Source organism: Rhamphochromis longiceps, linkage group LG4 (genome assembly GCF_057381845.1).
Source record: "Rhamphochromis longiceps isolate RC_006_pf linkage group LG4, R_longiceps_female_GT1.1, whole genome shotgun sequence".
Classification (NCBI taxonomy): domain Eukaryota; kingdom Metazoa; phylum Chordata; class Actinopteri; order Cichliformes; family Cichlidae; genus Rhamphochromis; species Rhamphochromis longiceps.
Genome location: NC_140560.1, coordinates 1,959,282 through 1,975,713, shown reverse-complemented (window position 1 = coordinate 1,975,713; position 16,432 = coordinate 1,959,282). Strand labels below are relative to the sequence as shown.

The 16,432-nt window shown below is 43.9% G+C and overlaps 1 long non-coding RNA gene across 1 annotated transcript in view; it reads right to left on the bottom strand.

The window, feature by feature from the left end:
- LOC146670765 (uncharacterized) overlaps positions 1-16,432 on the bottom strand; it is a 428,660-nt gene that overhangs the window by 158,435 nt on the left and 253,793 nt on the right. The gene's annotated exons all lie outside the window — the stretch shown is intronic.

The following is a 16,432-nucleotide window of genomic DNA, read 5'->3' as shown; positions in this document are numbered from 1 at the left end:
GCGCCTTGAGGCGCCTTTTGTTGTGATTTGGCGCTATATAAATAAAATTGAAATTGCATCTGACAGCCGGCAGGTGTTGATTGGTTGGATCTTGTTCTTCCCGTTCAGCCGACTCCTCAGGACTCGTCTCTGCAGGTGTTTGGTGGTTGCAGCTTTCCTAACAGCCTCTTCATGGTTCCCATCTGACTGTGGGACTCCAAGTATCACAGCTACATTCTCTGCCTGCAATGTGCAATCCCCTCAGTTCTGATCACCTTCCCCCTTTGTGTTACATCCTCCTACACGTCTCCAGTCCGAATGACAGGCCAGTGTTATTGCTGTTATTGATCTTAGTGGATCAGTGAGCTGATCTCTCATTCACGCCTAGCATGCAGCTCGATGTCATCCATGTACAGGAGGTGGCAACGTGTGCCGTTCACACAGACTCCAGATGTCCAATGACATCTGTCTCGAGGGCAGAGGTGTGTCTCTCCTCTGTTATCACTCTCTGCAGGCGTTTGCGGTTTGCAGTAGTGCTGCTGTACCATGCAGTGATGCAGCTGGTCAGGGTGCTCTCCACAGTGCAGCTGTAGAACCTGCTGAGGATCTTGGCCAACATACCAAATTTCCTCAGCCTCCTCAGGAAATACAGCAGCTGCTGAGCCTTCTTGACCAGCTGTGTGGTAAATGGCCTGTATTTGTATAGCGCTTTTACTAGTCCCCTAGGGACCCCAAAGCGCTTTACACACCCAGTCATCCACCCATTCATACACTGGTGGAGGCAGCTACAGTTGTAGCCACAGCTGCCCTGGGGCAGACTGACAGAAGCGAGGCTGCCATATCGCGCCATCGGCCCTTCTGGCCAACACCAGTAGGCGGTGGGTGAAGTGTCTTGCCCAAGGACACAACGACCGAGACTGTCCGAGCCGGGGCTCGAACCGGCAACCTCCGATTACAAGGCGAACTCCCAACTCTTAAGCCACGATCCCATGTGGTGTTCAGTGTCCAGGTTTTCAGTTTTTATTTGTCATATGCAAGTTAGCACAGGGTCAACATCGCAATGAAATGTATTTGACGAGCAGAAGACAGTCACTCAGCAGAATGGTACAGTAGAAGAAAAAAATAAAATAAATAGAAAAATAGTAAAGAGCAAAATATTAATAAGATGTAGTAAAAGAAAAAAAGAGAGATTTCTAGTTAACTGACTAAATATATATATAAGTATGTATAAATATATGTACACACTAGTGATTAAATAAAGAAAGTCTTAAATAGGAATGTGCCGGTGGTGATGGGATATTGCACAGGAATGAGCAGCAGTACATCAGGTAAGGTCCTCACTGATGTGGACGCCCAGGTACTGCTGCTCACCCTCTCCACTTCACGCTCCCGGGTAAACAGCGGCTGGTGAGGCCTCTTCTTCTTCCTCGTGTCCACTATCATCTCCTTTGTCTTATCAGTGTTGAGGGTGAGGTTGTTGTCCTCACACCGTGACACCAGAAGCCACGTCGTCCTCTCCAGTGATGCGACCGATCACTGCAGTGTCATCCGTGAACTTCAAAATGATGTTGTCTTTGTTGGAGGTGATACAGTCATGGGTGACCAGGGTGTAGAGGATGGGGCTGAGGACACAACCCTGTGGGACGCCAGTGTTTGTCTGCCAGTCAAAAAGTCCTGTAGCCAGTCACAGAGGGTGGAGGGTGCAGGCCGAGTGTTGCCAGCTTGTGAGTGAGTTTGTGGGATCACAGAATTGAAAGCGGAGCTGTAATCAACCAAAAGTACCCTGATGTAGGAGTCTTTGTTTTCCAGGTGGGAGAGGTAGTAGTGAAGGGCAGCAGTGATGGTGTCTGATGTGGACCTGTTGGACCGGTGGGCACACTGCAGGGGTCCAGAGTGTCTGTGATGTTGCTCTGGATGTAGGTGGCAGATTTCTTTTCTCATGTATTAACCACATATTTAATCATATCACATTAGTTATAGTAATATCACTTTCTCACTTTACCATAGTAAGAGCACTCCTGTCACTAGTTTACATGCATGTGGAAAGTTACCACAGTGAGGCCGTTGTAATGGGAGACGTTAAACAGATAGTGGGACTCCTTCTGCTTATCAGGGATGTAACTCTTTAGGTGACGGCCAAGCATAAAACAAGGTCATAATTCTCTCTGTGAGGGAGGAGGTATAGCCCCCCTGAGAGGGGCAACATGTGAAAGTTTGTGGATGTTCTTTGTCTGTGTGTCTGTATATAAGATGTAAGGGCGGTGGCCACAGAGATGGTCCTGGTGTTTCACTGGGATGCTCTCTCCACATTGCAATGTGTTTATTAAACCCACTTCAAATCAAGCTCACTGGGTGTGTTGCAGAGTATATAGTTAGTGTAGTTGTTGTTTTGTTTTGTGTGTCAGTTCTACTACTAAGTGTCTGTAATGTCGGGTTGTGTTTAGTGGTTGAGAGGAGGCGGCAAAAACACTTAGCAGGATAGTCAAAATCAGAATCAGAATCAGAATCAGAATACTTTATTGATCCCTGGGGGAAATTATTTTTTGTTACAGTGCTCCATTATAAACCAACATTAAGACAAGACAGACAATACGCTAACTAAGAATAGTACAATATATACATATATATACATACATACATACATAAGTCACTCATAAATAAATAGCTGGAAAAGAAACATGTGTAGTTGTAGCAGCAAACAGTGTGTTAAGTGGATGCGTTGTACAAGGAGATGGCCACAGGCAGGAAAGATTTCCTGTGTCGTTCAGTGGTGCTTTTCGGTAATCTCAGTCTCTCACTGAACGTGCTCCTGTGACTGACCAGCATGTCATGGAGTGGGTGGGAGGTGTTATCCAACATTGTCTTTATCTTGGACAGCATCCGCCTCTCCGACACCACCTTGAGGGAGTCCAGCTCCATCCCCACAACATTGCTGGCCTTACGGATCAGTTTATTAAGTCTGTTGGCATCTGCGACCCTCAGCCTGCTCCCCCAGCATGCAACAGCATAGAGGATCGCACTGGCCACAACAGACTCATAGAAAATCCTCAGCATTTTCTGGCAGATGTTGAAGGACCTCAGTCGCCTCAAAAAATAGAGACGACTCTGGCCCTTCCTGTAAAGTGCTGTGGTGTTTTTAGCCCAGTCCAGTTTATTGTCAGTGTGTACTCCAAGGTATTTATAGTCCTCCACAATGTCAACACTGACCCCCTGGATTGAAACAGGGGTCAAGTGTTTCCTGGTCTTCCTGAAGTCCACGATCAGTTCCTTGGTCTTTGCCACGTTGAGCTGCAGATGATTCTGCTCACACCACGTGACAAAGGAGTCGACCACAGCCCGGTACTCTGTCTCATCATCCCTGCTGATGCATCCAACCACCGCAGAGTCATCAGAAAACTTCTGAAGATGGAGGTCTCTGTGCAGTGGCTGAAGTCTGTGGTGTAGAGGGTGAAGAGGAAGGGGGAGAGGACAGTCCCCTGTGGTGCCCCTGTGTTGCTAATCACCTTGTCAGACACACACTGTGGGAGACGTACATATTGTGGTCTTCCTGTCAGGTAATCAACAATCCAGGACACCAGAGAAGCATCCACCTGCATCGCTGCTAACTTATCACCCAGGAGGGTCGGCCTGATGGTGTTGAAAGCACTGGAAAAGTCAAAAAACATGACCCTCACAGTGCTCGCCGGCTGGTCCAGATGGGTGTAGACACGATTGAGCAGGTAGATGATGGCGTCCTCTGTTCCGAGACGAGGCTGATAAGCGAACTGAAGGGGATCCAGATGTGGTCTTACTATGGGTCGCAGCTGGTCCAGGATGAGCCTTTCCAGGGTCTTCATGATGTGGGAGGTCAGTGCCACGGGCCTGTAATCCTGGGGGCCACTGGGACGAGGCGTCTTTGGTACAGAGAGAATACACACTCACACTGGGAATTCCACAGTGTGTCCTTTAATGCACCTGATAATGGATTGCATTTATATAGCGCTTTTCGAGACGCTCAAAGCGCTTTTACAATACCACTATTCATTCACTCTCACATTCACACACTGGTGGAGGCAGCTACAGTTGTAGCCACAGCTGCCCTGGGGCAGACTGACAGAAGCGAGGCTGCCATATCGCGCCATCGGCCCCTCTGGCCAACACCAGCAGGTGAAGTGTCTTGCCCAAGGACACAACGACCGAGACTGTCCGAGCCGGGGCTCGAACCGGCAACCTTCCGATTACAAGACGAACTGCCAACTCTTGAGCCACGATCGACCTTCTCTTCGGCAACCATATAAGCCCGGTTGAACGGCTGCAGCTTAACAAACATAGTGTTTACAAACATAGCACAGTGTTCGTACAACCCATAACGTTGCAAAAGAAAGGTGTCTGGAGAGGTAAAACATAAAATCCGTCCCTCCTCATGCACTAGCGTGCAAGCACATGTCCACACATTCACAGAGAGGGCAGTGGCGCATACCGATGACAACATTAACCCTCAACTTGGGTTGTCTTAAAGAGACACTATACCACTGTGACTTTTACATGTCACAGCAAAAAAGCCACCAACAGCAGGTTGAAGTGTAAACGCTGTGGGGAAACAGGAGGAGTGATACACCTCCTGTTTCCCCACAAAACAGCACAACCAAGGACTTAGAAGCACAATATAAAATACAAGTTAAAATGCTGGGTCACAAAGAACCGTGACAGACTCACCTTTAACTGCCCAAGACAAAGTTATGTGACATTAGTGATGTTTGTACTAACTTGGTTTTAAAGCTTTTACTTTAACTTATACGCTGTTCAATAGTTGTAGTTGATGATTTTATGGATAATTAAAGTCATATATAAGGAGGATTTTTGCTTCGGTTTTCTCATATTTTTTTCTCAGTCTCATCTTTTGTCATTTCAACTCCATGTGTGGCAGATTCCAACCTCAGCCAAGCTTTCCTATAACTATAAAAGACTATAAAGACACATCTCCGGGATGCACTGGTACGCATCTTCAGTGATGTATCCTGGGGTCATCAGGTGTTTCGGGTCTCACAACATCATACACCCTCGCCCAGGCGACCCAGCTGGGGGTGATCAGGCCCCGACTTGCGTACCAGTAGCTACCCACGGATCAGCCCTCTTGATCCACAGCCACCTTGTGGCTTTCTCTGCCGCTTCACTCACAGCCTGGATGGCCCTCTTCTTGGCTGCCCCAGCCACGCCCAGCCAGCCTAGGACTTTGCATAGTGATCGTCCTGCAAAGCCCCTACAACCCACTTCTATGGGCTCATAGAAAGTCTTCCAGCCCCTTCCCCTGCACTCCTGCACTAGTTCCTAGTACTTTCCTCGTTTCCTTTCATTGGCCTCCTCGATCTGCTCTTCCCAGGACACTGTGAGTTCCAGCATGATCAGCTGTTTTGAGGCCTCAGAAATAATTATCATGTCTGAACAGAGGGATGTTTTTGCAATGTTCTGAGGGAACTGTAGCTGTTTACCCAGGTCAGCCTGTAGCTGCCAATCAGAGGTTGTGTTGAAGAGGCCGGTTGTTAAATTCGGGCGCACCTGGGGTTTCTCTCCAGCCTTAATGAAAGAGATTGCCTTCCTCGGAGCATGATGATGCTTGCTGGTGCTGATTGCTGAGGCAATCTTTTCAGCAACTACTCTGAGCACCTGGTCGTGCCGCCAACGATACCGACCATCGGCCAGGGCCCTTGGGCAGCTGCTAAGGAGGTGTTCTAGGGTCCCTCTTCCAGAGCACAGGGGACAGACAGGTGTCTCGCTCTTCCCCCACAGATGGAGGTTTGCTGGGCTTGGCAGAGTATCGTATACTGCCTGCACTAGGAATCAGATCCGGTGGAAGTCTGCCTGCATGATGTTTGCCCAGGTGACCTTGCGCTGCAAGGTGCTCTCCCACCTTGTCCATGCTCTCTGCCGCTTAAGGCCTACAGCTCGACTTACTCGCCCCTCCTCCACACCTGCTCGGACCTCTTCCTGGAGTAGCTGGTGTCTCTCCTTTCCCTGTGCCCTGCTGACCTGGGCCTTTGGGAAGTACCCCAAGCCTGCTCCCCCTGTTGCTAAGACCCTCACCAGTGTTTTCTTCCTTAGGTGTGACTCCGCCACCTCAACTGCCTTCTCAGCCTTCCACTTTCTTCCTGTCCTTACCTCAATACCTGCTGATGCCACCTTGCAGTCTTTAGAATCTCTGTACTGTAGGGCTTCTTCTAGAGCGGGTATTGGACGAATGTCACCAATGTCACCAATTTTCTAAAGAAATATATTTCAGAAGGTTCTGTTGACATGAAAATCTCACCAGATGTGGCAACAACCCATCAAATCCACACATGCAAAGTAATCAAACCACACGTTTCCATAGATTATGTGTAATAAAGAGAAATAAGACAGGGAAAAAGTCTTGAACACACTTGCTGCAGTTTGTTTAACACTTTGTACAAAAGCCCTTGTGTATGATGACAGCATCAAGATGCCTCCTGGTGGACAAATTAGTCGAACACATGTATTCTGTGCGCTGTGGGCGTGGCTCTACACAAAGTGACAGATAGTCTCTGAGGTAACCACCATGAGATGCTCAAATGCTCTTAACTTGCACATCACATGTGCTCAGATGTTTCTCCACATCAACAGGGCCCCTTCTATAAACTGTGAGGATTCAGGTCAATGGCCGTTCTATCAGCTTTAGTTTCTCTCTCTGAAACCAGCTGGCTGTGTTTGGGATCATTGTTTGCTGAAATGTCAACCCTTGTTTCATCTTCATCAACACAAATTTTACACTAGAGGGTGTATTTACAAATGTACTTACAATGTCTCAGAGTTTATGAAAAATCTAATATTAAACAGTTCCTAAAATAAGCACACTGGTCAACTGGCTGATTCATTTCTTTTATTTTTGTGTCTTCAGTCTCCTGTGAATGTGGAGTCAGTGTTTCTTCCCCAAGATCTATATTTGAATTTTAAGTTGCTTTCAGATCATGTGAATGATCACACAGATCAGACTTGGTGCAGATAAAGTTAAAGGTGCAGATACATTTGAATTAAACTTGAATGAGCCCTTTCCACATCTGATCTCTGCTCTTGTTACAGTCACAGTTTCCAGGAAGCTCCACAAGTGTGACGTGCTGGAGAAGAGGTTTGTTTGGCAGCCTGACAGTCACACACTTCACTAGTGGCCAATACCACGTCTTTGCCTTATTACCTTCTCTTTGTCTTGAATCATTACTTGAAGAAGAAATGACATAACTAAAAGTTCATATTAAATAAACTGAAACTAGCAAACCCAAAGTAACAAATGAGTTTTGCATCAATCATTGGTTTTTAATTTGAGATTGTTTCGAGTTCGAAAAATGTTGAGCAACAGAACACACCAGCAGAGGCTCAGGAGAGTGCAATCAGACAATGAGTTTATTAAAACACACGCAGGAGAAGAAGTATACAGCATCACATCAGCAAAACGCCTCCCCCTAAGAATACACAAGATGATGATTTCATAGCATCAGGGTTTTACGCCCCCTCGTGCGTCAATTACAGATTAAAATACATCGATTACAGTCAATGGTACATCTTAAATGTGTAAAAAGAGATACAAAAGTTCAGTTTTTGATAACACCTGCCATACATGGTAATACATTTCAAGCCTACATGGTCCCTGAAGACTGATCCCTTTCTTAACTGCTCTCCTGTCATCTGTTACCAAGTAGACTAACATGCAGTTAGAAGCTAAATGAATTCCAGACCTTTGGCCTGGCAAGTTTCTAGATTATATGTGTTTGCAAGCGTGTACGCGGCCTTCTATGTTCCAGGTCACCCACACAATGGATTGTGAAGACATAGCGCTTCACAAAGCTTGAGACCTTTAATAGACTGAACATCAACTCTGAATGAGCACAAATATGCAATGTGTATAAAATGATCATAGCTACACCTGTAATGAAAAAGGTTAATATGATGGCAAACATCTTTGATACAATATCAATCCTGTAAGTAATATTATTAAGGCAATGTTAATAATGCAGGTTATATTATTGCAGTAAAAATAATTTCTGTATCTCCACAAGATCTACGTATGTCCAAGAATGCTAATCACAAACTGCTAATGAACTTCTACCATGGAGCTCCTTCTGCTGCACACTGTGGTTCAGCTGCTGTGGAGGACAAGAGGAAACTGCAGCGGGTGGTGAGGGCAGCAGAGCGGCCCTGGGCCCGACACTAACCTCCCTCAGAGACATTTATATACTGGCAATGTCATCCTCAAGGACCCCTCGCACCCTGGACACTCACTGTGCACCACCACCCATCACATTGCACCTTATATTGCACTGATCACCTCCTCCTTTGTCTGGCATATAACTTGTATATAAAAAAAGCAGGAACTCCAGCAACACTTGAGGGAAGAAGAACAACTTTAATAATTGACCACCGCGTTTCGGCTTGTGGCCTTCATCACGGTCATAGTAAAACATTGTAAAGAATTGCTTAAATACAAGACAGGAAACAGAAAAAAATTCAAATTAACCAGTCAAAACTTCATAGATAGGTCAGCTGACATATAATAGGTAGGTATTGGTTAATTGGTTAAGTCCCGCCCAAGTAAATACTGGGCTAGATCATTAATGATGAGGAGGGGGGGACATAACCCCCATATGTCTGAAAATAACACATGCATGAAATGCATAAGAAGGATGCTATAAATATACACACAGATTTTAAACAAACAAAACAAAAACAGGGGGGCAGTCTTTAATGGTAAAAGCACGTTAGAATTAGAAAACAAGATTACATCATCACATGGGAACACATTTGTTAAAAGAACCTTATTTATGTCTCTAAATTGTAAAGTCTCTAAAGATTAGACTTAAAATGTAGACTTAAGATGAGATGTCTAGCACGCTACTCCTTCTTTGGCTGAACTAACAAGATTACTTGAATAAACATTACTCATGTGAGAGTAATTTAACTGATAAAATTAGGATAAAAAAATTAAAATAATTCTTTTTAAAAAAGGTGTAGTTCATAAAACCTCATTGATAGAAAAATGCTCATTCATACCTCTGGGGTGCAGACTCTTAAAACGGAATATCCAAGATGCTTCTCTTTTTTTCCGGATAAAATTTATGTTGCCACCTCTTTGGTTTAGTTTAATGGCTTCAATGCCGGAAAAATAATGGTGAATTTGGATGTTTATCGTTGAAGTGTCTTGCAACAGGGCTGGTTGAATCATTCCTCTTGATCGAACTTCTGTGTTCATTAATTCAATCTTTAAGAGGGCGGGATGTTTCTCCTATATATATCTTATTGCATGGGCACTGTATCATGTAGATTACATTTTTAGTTCTGCATGTGATAAAGCCCTTTGTGGCAATGGCTTTGTCACTTATAGGGTCTTTGAATGATTTGACATTTTTGGTGTATTGACAATTAATGCATCCCCCACACTTGAAATGACCATGTAGGTTATGAGTTATCAGGGTTTGATCTGGAGCGTCACCATTGGTGATCAGGTAGATTCTGTTCCAGTTATAGTCCCATAAATCATGAAGCTTGCTGCCAGAAAAGCTTCAAATCTCCTTTAAAAGCTATTTGTGGTCTTGGTTGTGGTCACTGATATCATTTGCAAAAACCCCAGTGTGAGAATTGTTGTGTGTGTGTGTGTGTGTGCGCGTGCGTGTGTGCGTGCGTGCGTACATGCGTGTGTGTGTGTTTGTGTGTGTTTGTGTGTGTGTGCGTGCGTGCGTGCGTACATGCGTGCGTGTGTGTGATTAACATTATCGTGCAAACGAACCAACAGAGTTTGATTCTACCGGCTGAAAGTCTCCATAAATGCAGGCGTTTCGGCGGCTACACCGGCTTCCACGAGTGTGACGCTTATTTTGAGAAAATAATAGAATATAAATTTATTTTTATATTTCAATATCACAATAATCTTCCAATGTAGAACTACAAGTTAAAAAAGAACTAAGATAAATCAAATCCACTTCAGCTAAATACTTCTCATTTATTTCCATCTTACATGCTGTGACTGCAGCCATTCCCACATCTCTGTGAATGGGACTCATGGACATGGATCAGTGGTTGTTGATCAATGGTCCTGAGAATCTGCATAATTAAGATGAAGGAACGGAGCTCCCAGCCCATCGTTCCTGCAGCTGCTTTCAGTCTTTATGCAAATGTCCTGTTTGTAAGACTGAAACCTGCAGCTGAGACTGAAGACGTCACCTGATGATGACGACACGTTTCTCCCACAAAACGCTGCGTCCAGATGAACAGAAGCAACAGACTCACTTTCCTGGATGATTGAGATGCATCAAGACTTCATTGTGTGTTACTTCTCATTCAGCACAGACACATTATTCCTGTTAGGTCATGTCAGCTGTCACTCAGTACAAGCACAACTGTGAACAACACAAACTTCTCTTCAATGTGTCACAGAAACACTAAGTGTCAGAGCCTGTATGACACACAGGACAGACTGTAAGCTCTGCTGGCTGCACAGCACTTTGTAGCAGTTTTCCAACATGTCCTCCACCCGTGATGTCAGTGGTGGGACCCCAGTCACAGCACTCAGCACCACCTCCTTTAAATGGATTTTATAGCAGTTCCTCCCGTTACTCGGTGCAACGCTTCTTAAATGTGTTTTTGCAGGATAAAACACAGCAGGTGGTGTAGAGAGGACGTCAGCTGACGGAGCAGAGGGAGGCAGACTGTGGATAAATGACAGAGTGAGAGGAGAGCAACCATGACAGAAGCACAGGTGTGGCAGATAGAAGTGGCTTTATAGACACTTATTGTCAGTCCTCGTGCATGCTGTGGAAATAAGTGTCTGTGTCATGAGGTGACATGTGAGCTTATCTTTGGTCAATAATGTCATGATCGGCTGTGTGCAGGCAGGAATTTGACCCAAACGCAAACTCACTGGAGACAAGACTGAACTCAAAATGGCAGCTTTTATTGCTGAACACAAAACTCTACAAAACCTAAACTGGGAAGACTCTAACAAAACACACATAGGGAGCCACAGGTAGAAACAGAAAGAGAAGAGAAAAGAAAAGAAGAAAAAAACAAAAACAAAAACAACCCCCCCCCAAAAAAACAACAGCAAACAAACAAACAAACAAACAAACAAACAAACAAACAAACAAACAAACAAAAAAACTAGGGTTAGGAGGCAGCAGGGCAGCCAGGTTTACGTAGTACTCAGGGTTGTAACATCGTACACAAAATCACACCTCATATGCTTAACATAGTCTGTCCATTTAGACCATATTCCCTGGAAGTTTAAGAGAAAATGAGACTTTTTCCATCGTATAGATCTCTTGTACAGAATGGATCCAGTCTTCTATCGTTGGTGGTTCAGGCTTAAGCCATCTTCTCGTAAGAGGCTTTTTACTTACGGCCAGAAGGATGTACAGGAGTCTTCTGTCGTTGGAATCCAGTTTATCCACTGGTGCATTGCACAAAAACATGGTCTCAAAAGTTGAAGGAAAAACAAATGAAAAAACATTTTGTAAATGATCATGGATTAGAGAGCAATACTGGCGAATATCTTTACAGTCCCAAAAGATGTGGAAATGGTTAGCTCCGTCTCCCCCACATCTCCAACATTTATCACCAAGTCCTCGATATCTTTGTTGAGCAGGGGTAATGAAAAATCTCATGATGCTTTTCCAGCTAAATTCATGCCAAACATTAGACCCAGTGGTAGCCCACTGTATCTTGCATGCGTGAGCCCAACACTTCTCTGTAATTGTCAAATTACCCTCCTTTTCCCACTTCGCTTTAATATACAGAGTGCTGTCGTTTTTACACCGCCGGATGCTGTTATATAATTTAGAAATAATTTTACTTTGCACTTCAGATTTGGTTAGTAATAAGAATGTTTCTACAAATTAAGTTGTGATTAAAATAATTTCTGATCTGTAGATATCTAAAAAAATCATCAGATCCCAAGTCATGTTTACTCCTCAAGAGATTTATTCTAAAGACACTTCTTCAGCTGAGAATCTAAAGGTAGAAACACACAGACGCTGCAGCTTTTACTTGCAAGGGCATGATCACAGATGCTCCCACCAGAGTGGGGCCTGTGATGTGCGCTCTGTTCTTGCACTTGTCTTTATTTATATACAAACGTAATACAACAGTGAATACATCTATTCATAGGCAGAGGGATGTTAGTGTGTAGGGAGTGTGTGTGTGGTTCTCTTCTTGTTAGTGCAGATAAAGTGTCCAGCTCTCCTCTTCCTGGCAGGAGTGAAATAATCACAGCTGGTTCAGCTTTTATCGCTGTGAGGAAGAATTTATCAAATCTAAGTCATCAAAAGGTCATCATGCAGTATTCTGTCACATGCAAACTTATATCACTCAAAGCTTATACTGACTGCTAAGTACAATTTTATATTGACAAACTGAAGGAGGAACACACTGAGAAAAAAAAGGAACAAAAAAGGGCAGCTCTTGGATTTACGTGAGCATCTCGCGTGTGTTTAACACGATTGCCTCAGGCTTTAAAGATCTGTACAAAATTCAACTTCATTGCATCAAATACAGGAAATCATAGCTTTCCTGTATTTCCTCCATTGTTGGCATGCTGGTTAGTGCTGTTGCTCCACAGTAAGAAGCTCCTGGGCTCAAGGCCACAGTCTGGCTAGTTTGCAGTGGTTTCTCTCTGGGTATTCTGGTTTCCAGTGTGAGAGGAAAAGTCAGGCAGTTATTAGAGCTAGGTTAACTGATGATTCTAAATTATCCATGAATGTAAACGGCTGTGTGTTTCTATCTGATAGACTGGTGAGCTGTCCGGGGTGTACCCTGCCTGGTAACCTATCACTTCAGGGTTATTTCCCGGCCCTGCTGCAACCAGGATAAAGATAGGAGGATGGTAGTTGTTGTAGACCCCTTCAATTTTTATGGTAACCAGGATCTAGACTTGATACTGAGACAAAAACGGTGCCGACTTTAGGATTAGTGAATGTCCACAACAATTCACCCAGCCTGTAGAAGAAGGGTGGAGGTTTTGTCTTGCTTTGTTTTGTGTTTGCAGGAGCAGAAGGATGACAGAGACTAAAGGGGGAGGCTGTAGCTTCACATGAGTGTGAGCTGCAGACTGAACCCTTTGGTTGCTAATGTTGAGTCACTGATGTTTGCATTAAGAAAATTGTGTTTTATTAGCTGTGTTTTAATTAAGGTATCACATTATATTGTTGGGAATGTTAAATGCTAAAGTGAAGAAAAGCTTTGATTTCACTCATGACTGAACATGTTATTATTAACCATAGCAGGCCACTGTAAAGAGTCAATTAGCTTTTATAGAGGGAAAAAAGGCCAAAAACTCTGTTAATACCTATGAATAACAGGCAATGATAGACTTGTCACATTCAAAATAGAGATATGTAATAACAAACACGGGTCCGTGTCATTTAGGTTCTCCATTGAAATAGTCAATCATTTAGAAAAGTAGAATATATATGTCTCAACGCTGTTTCTCAATAATATTAAAAACCTAAAAACTATTGTTGTGGAAGATAGAAGTCACTGTGACAGCCCTCTGACTGTGGAGGACGTTTGTAATCCTATTTCTGCACTTAAGGCCAACAAATCTCCCGGCACAGATGGTTTGACTGCAGAGTTTTATGAATCATTTTCTAATCTCCTGGCTCCGTTCTTACTGCAGCTTTTCATAGGAAGTGTAGAGAATAACATCCTCCCTCCTACTCTTACTCAGGGTCTCATAACACTTATTCCAAAGCCAAACAAAGACTTACTTCTTATTGATAATTGGAGACCCATCTGTCTGCTCAATGATGACTATGAGATTATGGCTTTAGTACTTGCTAACAGAATGAAAGAGTTCTTGGACACAATTATCGATGAGACACAATCAGGCTTTATGAGAAACAGACACCTTTCTAAGAACAATCCGTCCAGCCCTTAGTGTTATTAGTGATTTCTCTGAGGCATCTGGTTTATGTCTAAATCTTAAAAACATGTGAATTACTAGCAATTAAAGGCTGCACTGCAAATGCTCTCTGTAACATTTCTGTTAAACAAGAAGTCACATACCCAGGACTGTTAATATCCAAAGACCAAAAGTCAAGATGCTCGTCAAACTTGTCAAACAGTGTTGGGGAATTCTCTTTTTTTTTTTTTTTTTTTTAACGATCAGAAATGCTTTTATTTCTCAATGTATACGTTTTAAACAGTCATCGTAATTTCTCTTTTTTTATCAGCCATAGTAGACATGTCCAACTGGGACTTAACCCACATATGGTTGCTGGAGTCTATCCCAGCTATCACATGGTGAGAAGCACCATACAATCTTAGCAGTTGCAGGTTTAACCATTCATGCTCACATTCACACCACATCAGTTTAGAACCACAATATAACCTATTATGTCAGCATTGAGGGCAGGCTGGGGGGTTTGTACCATTTTCTCTCCAGGAAGCTTTGGGTGGTTCCTTCCGGTGGAGCTACCTTCCTGGGCTTTCTGTTCCCTGCATCTGGAAGTAATAATTCATTAGAGACCTCCATATTTAAGGACCGGTTGTGGCCGTGATTTTCTGGCAAACTGTTATACCTACCTTCATGAATTTATGATCCACCTGCTCAACCACCAGAAGAACTCTCCTGTTTCTCTTTTTTTCACTTTCCCACTCTCAACTGGCCCTGCTTCCTGCACCTTCCACATTGCTCCCCACCTCTGTGAGACTCAATATGCTCTGGACCCAAACCACCATGCTCTTTACCCTGCTCCAGAACCCAGCCTGCCCACAGACCTACCTCCTCTCTTCCTCCACTCTGGGAGCCACAAATCCTCCCAGACCCCCAGCATCCGACTCCTCTCCCTTCACTACTGCACCTCTTGAAAAAAATAAAATAGCTCCAACAGAAAGACTCAAACAAGGTGATGTGGCATGGAAAGCTTCCAAAGGTTGCATGAAAACTGAGTAAATTAAAATAATTTACTGCAGTTCTAACTGTAAAAAAATCATCAGTAGAAAAAACACAACTCTGCTAAGATTAACACACATCTATATAAAGCAGGAAAACATCAGTAAATCATTTTTATCTTTCAATAAGGGGATGGGAAAGTCTCACATTAGGATGCGCTAGTTACTGTTTTCTACTGAATACATTTTTAGAAATTGTGACCTGAATATTATTTTGCTGAATGTCTTTAACCGAATGACTGACTTTCCTGTCTTTTTCTTTCGTTTCATTCCTCGCCTCAGCTCTCACACCAAAAGAAACCAATGATCATTTTATGACAGTTAAAAATAGAATAATGGTGCACACAAATTGCAACGTGATTGGAGAATAATGTGCTCAATTATTTGTGTGTGTGCGTTTTAAAATACATGAACACAAAAAGTGGGTAAGACATCTTTTCTGAGAGTGTATCTTTCAAAGGTCTCTAGAAAACATCAGTGGGTACTTCTAGTGTTGGGTGGTTATCCTTCAACTTGAGGGTATTAACTGTTAAACATTATGGTGTTAAGGTTAGGACAATGTGCTTGATTTTTTTTTTTTGTGTCCCGTTTGGATCTTTAGCATCAGAATTGTTGTCTTAAGGCCAAGAAAGATGCCAAGCGGATTTATTTTACCAAGTGGATCATCATGGCCTTGCCATATTGGTCCATTTGATTGACCTTTATTATAATTATGAATTTATTTTATTTTCAGTTGCTACAAACGGGACAGACATGACTGGGGGATAGGACAGGGAGAAAGAATGAAAGAAAGAGAGGGAGAGAAAGAAAACCAGAGGGGAGAAGAGACGGTGAGAAGGGGGGAAGAAAGAAAAAAAAAACACCTGGGTCACCTGTATGGAGAAAAAAACAGAAGAGAAAGCAAACAACAAAGAGCAACATAATAAAAAAACAGCACCATCACAATAAACTAGCTAGCAGTAGATATCAGTAGATACTAAATAATAAACGATATTGTGCAGCACGCAAGATAGACAGCGCACAATGTGCTTTGAGGCAGCAGCCAAGAAAGCTGTAGTCCGCGTCTGTGATCACCCGTGTGTACACCTGTGTGCATACCTGTGTGGATCAGCATGCTTGTATTCCAAAGGTTTCTCCATGTAACGATCTGCTAGAGGGTGTGGGGGGGCCACAGCCCCGTCCTCCAGGGCATGAAGCAGGTATGGAGGAGATCAAAACTCCAGACATCCAGAGGCCCCCAGAACACAAGAGACCAAGGAAGACCAACAGAGGGGCAGCCGCGCCACTGTCCCAGTAAGAGCTGAGGAGAGTCCCAGATGAGGGCTCACCCAGCAGCCGCGGAGCAGAAGCCAGGGGGAGTTGCAGTGACGCGCCCGTGAGCTCCGCCGGCAGCCAGCTGTGCCTGAGTGATCGAGCCCCAGGCCGAGAGGCCGGGGGCACCCCACCTCCGAAGTGGCCCGAGCGAGCCCCAGGCTCCAGGCCCCGATAAGCGGTCACCAGGGAGTGAGCCGGTGTGTACCCGGACGCC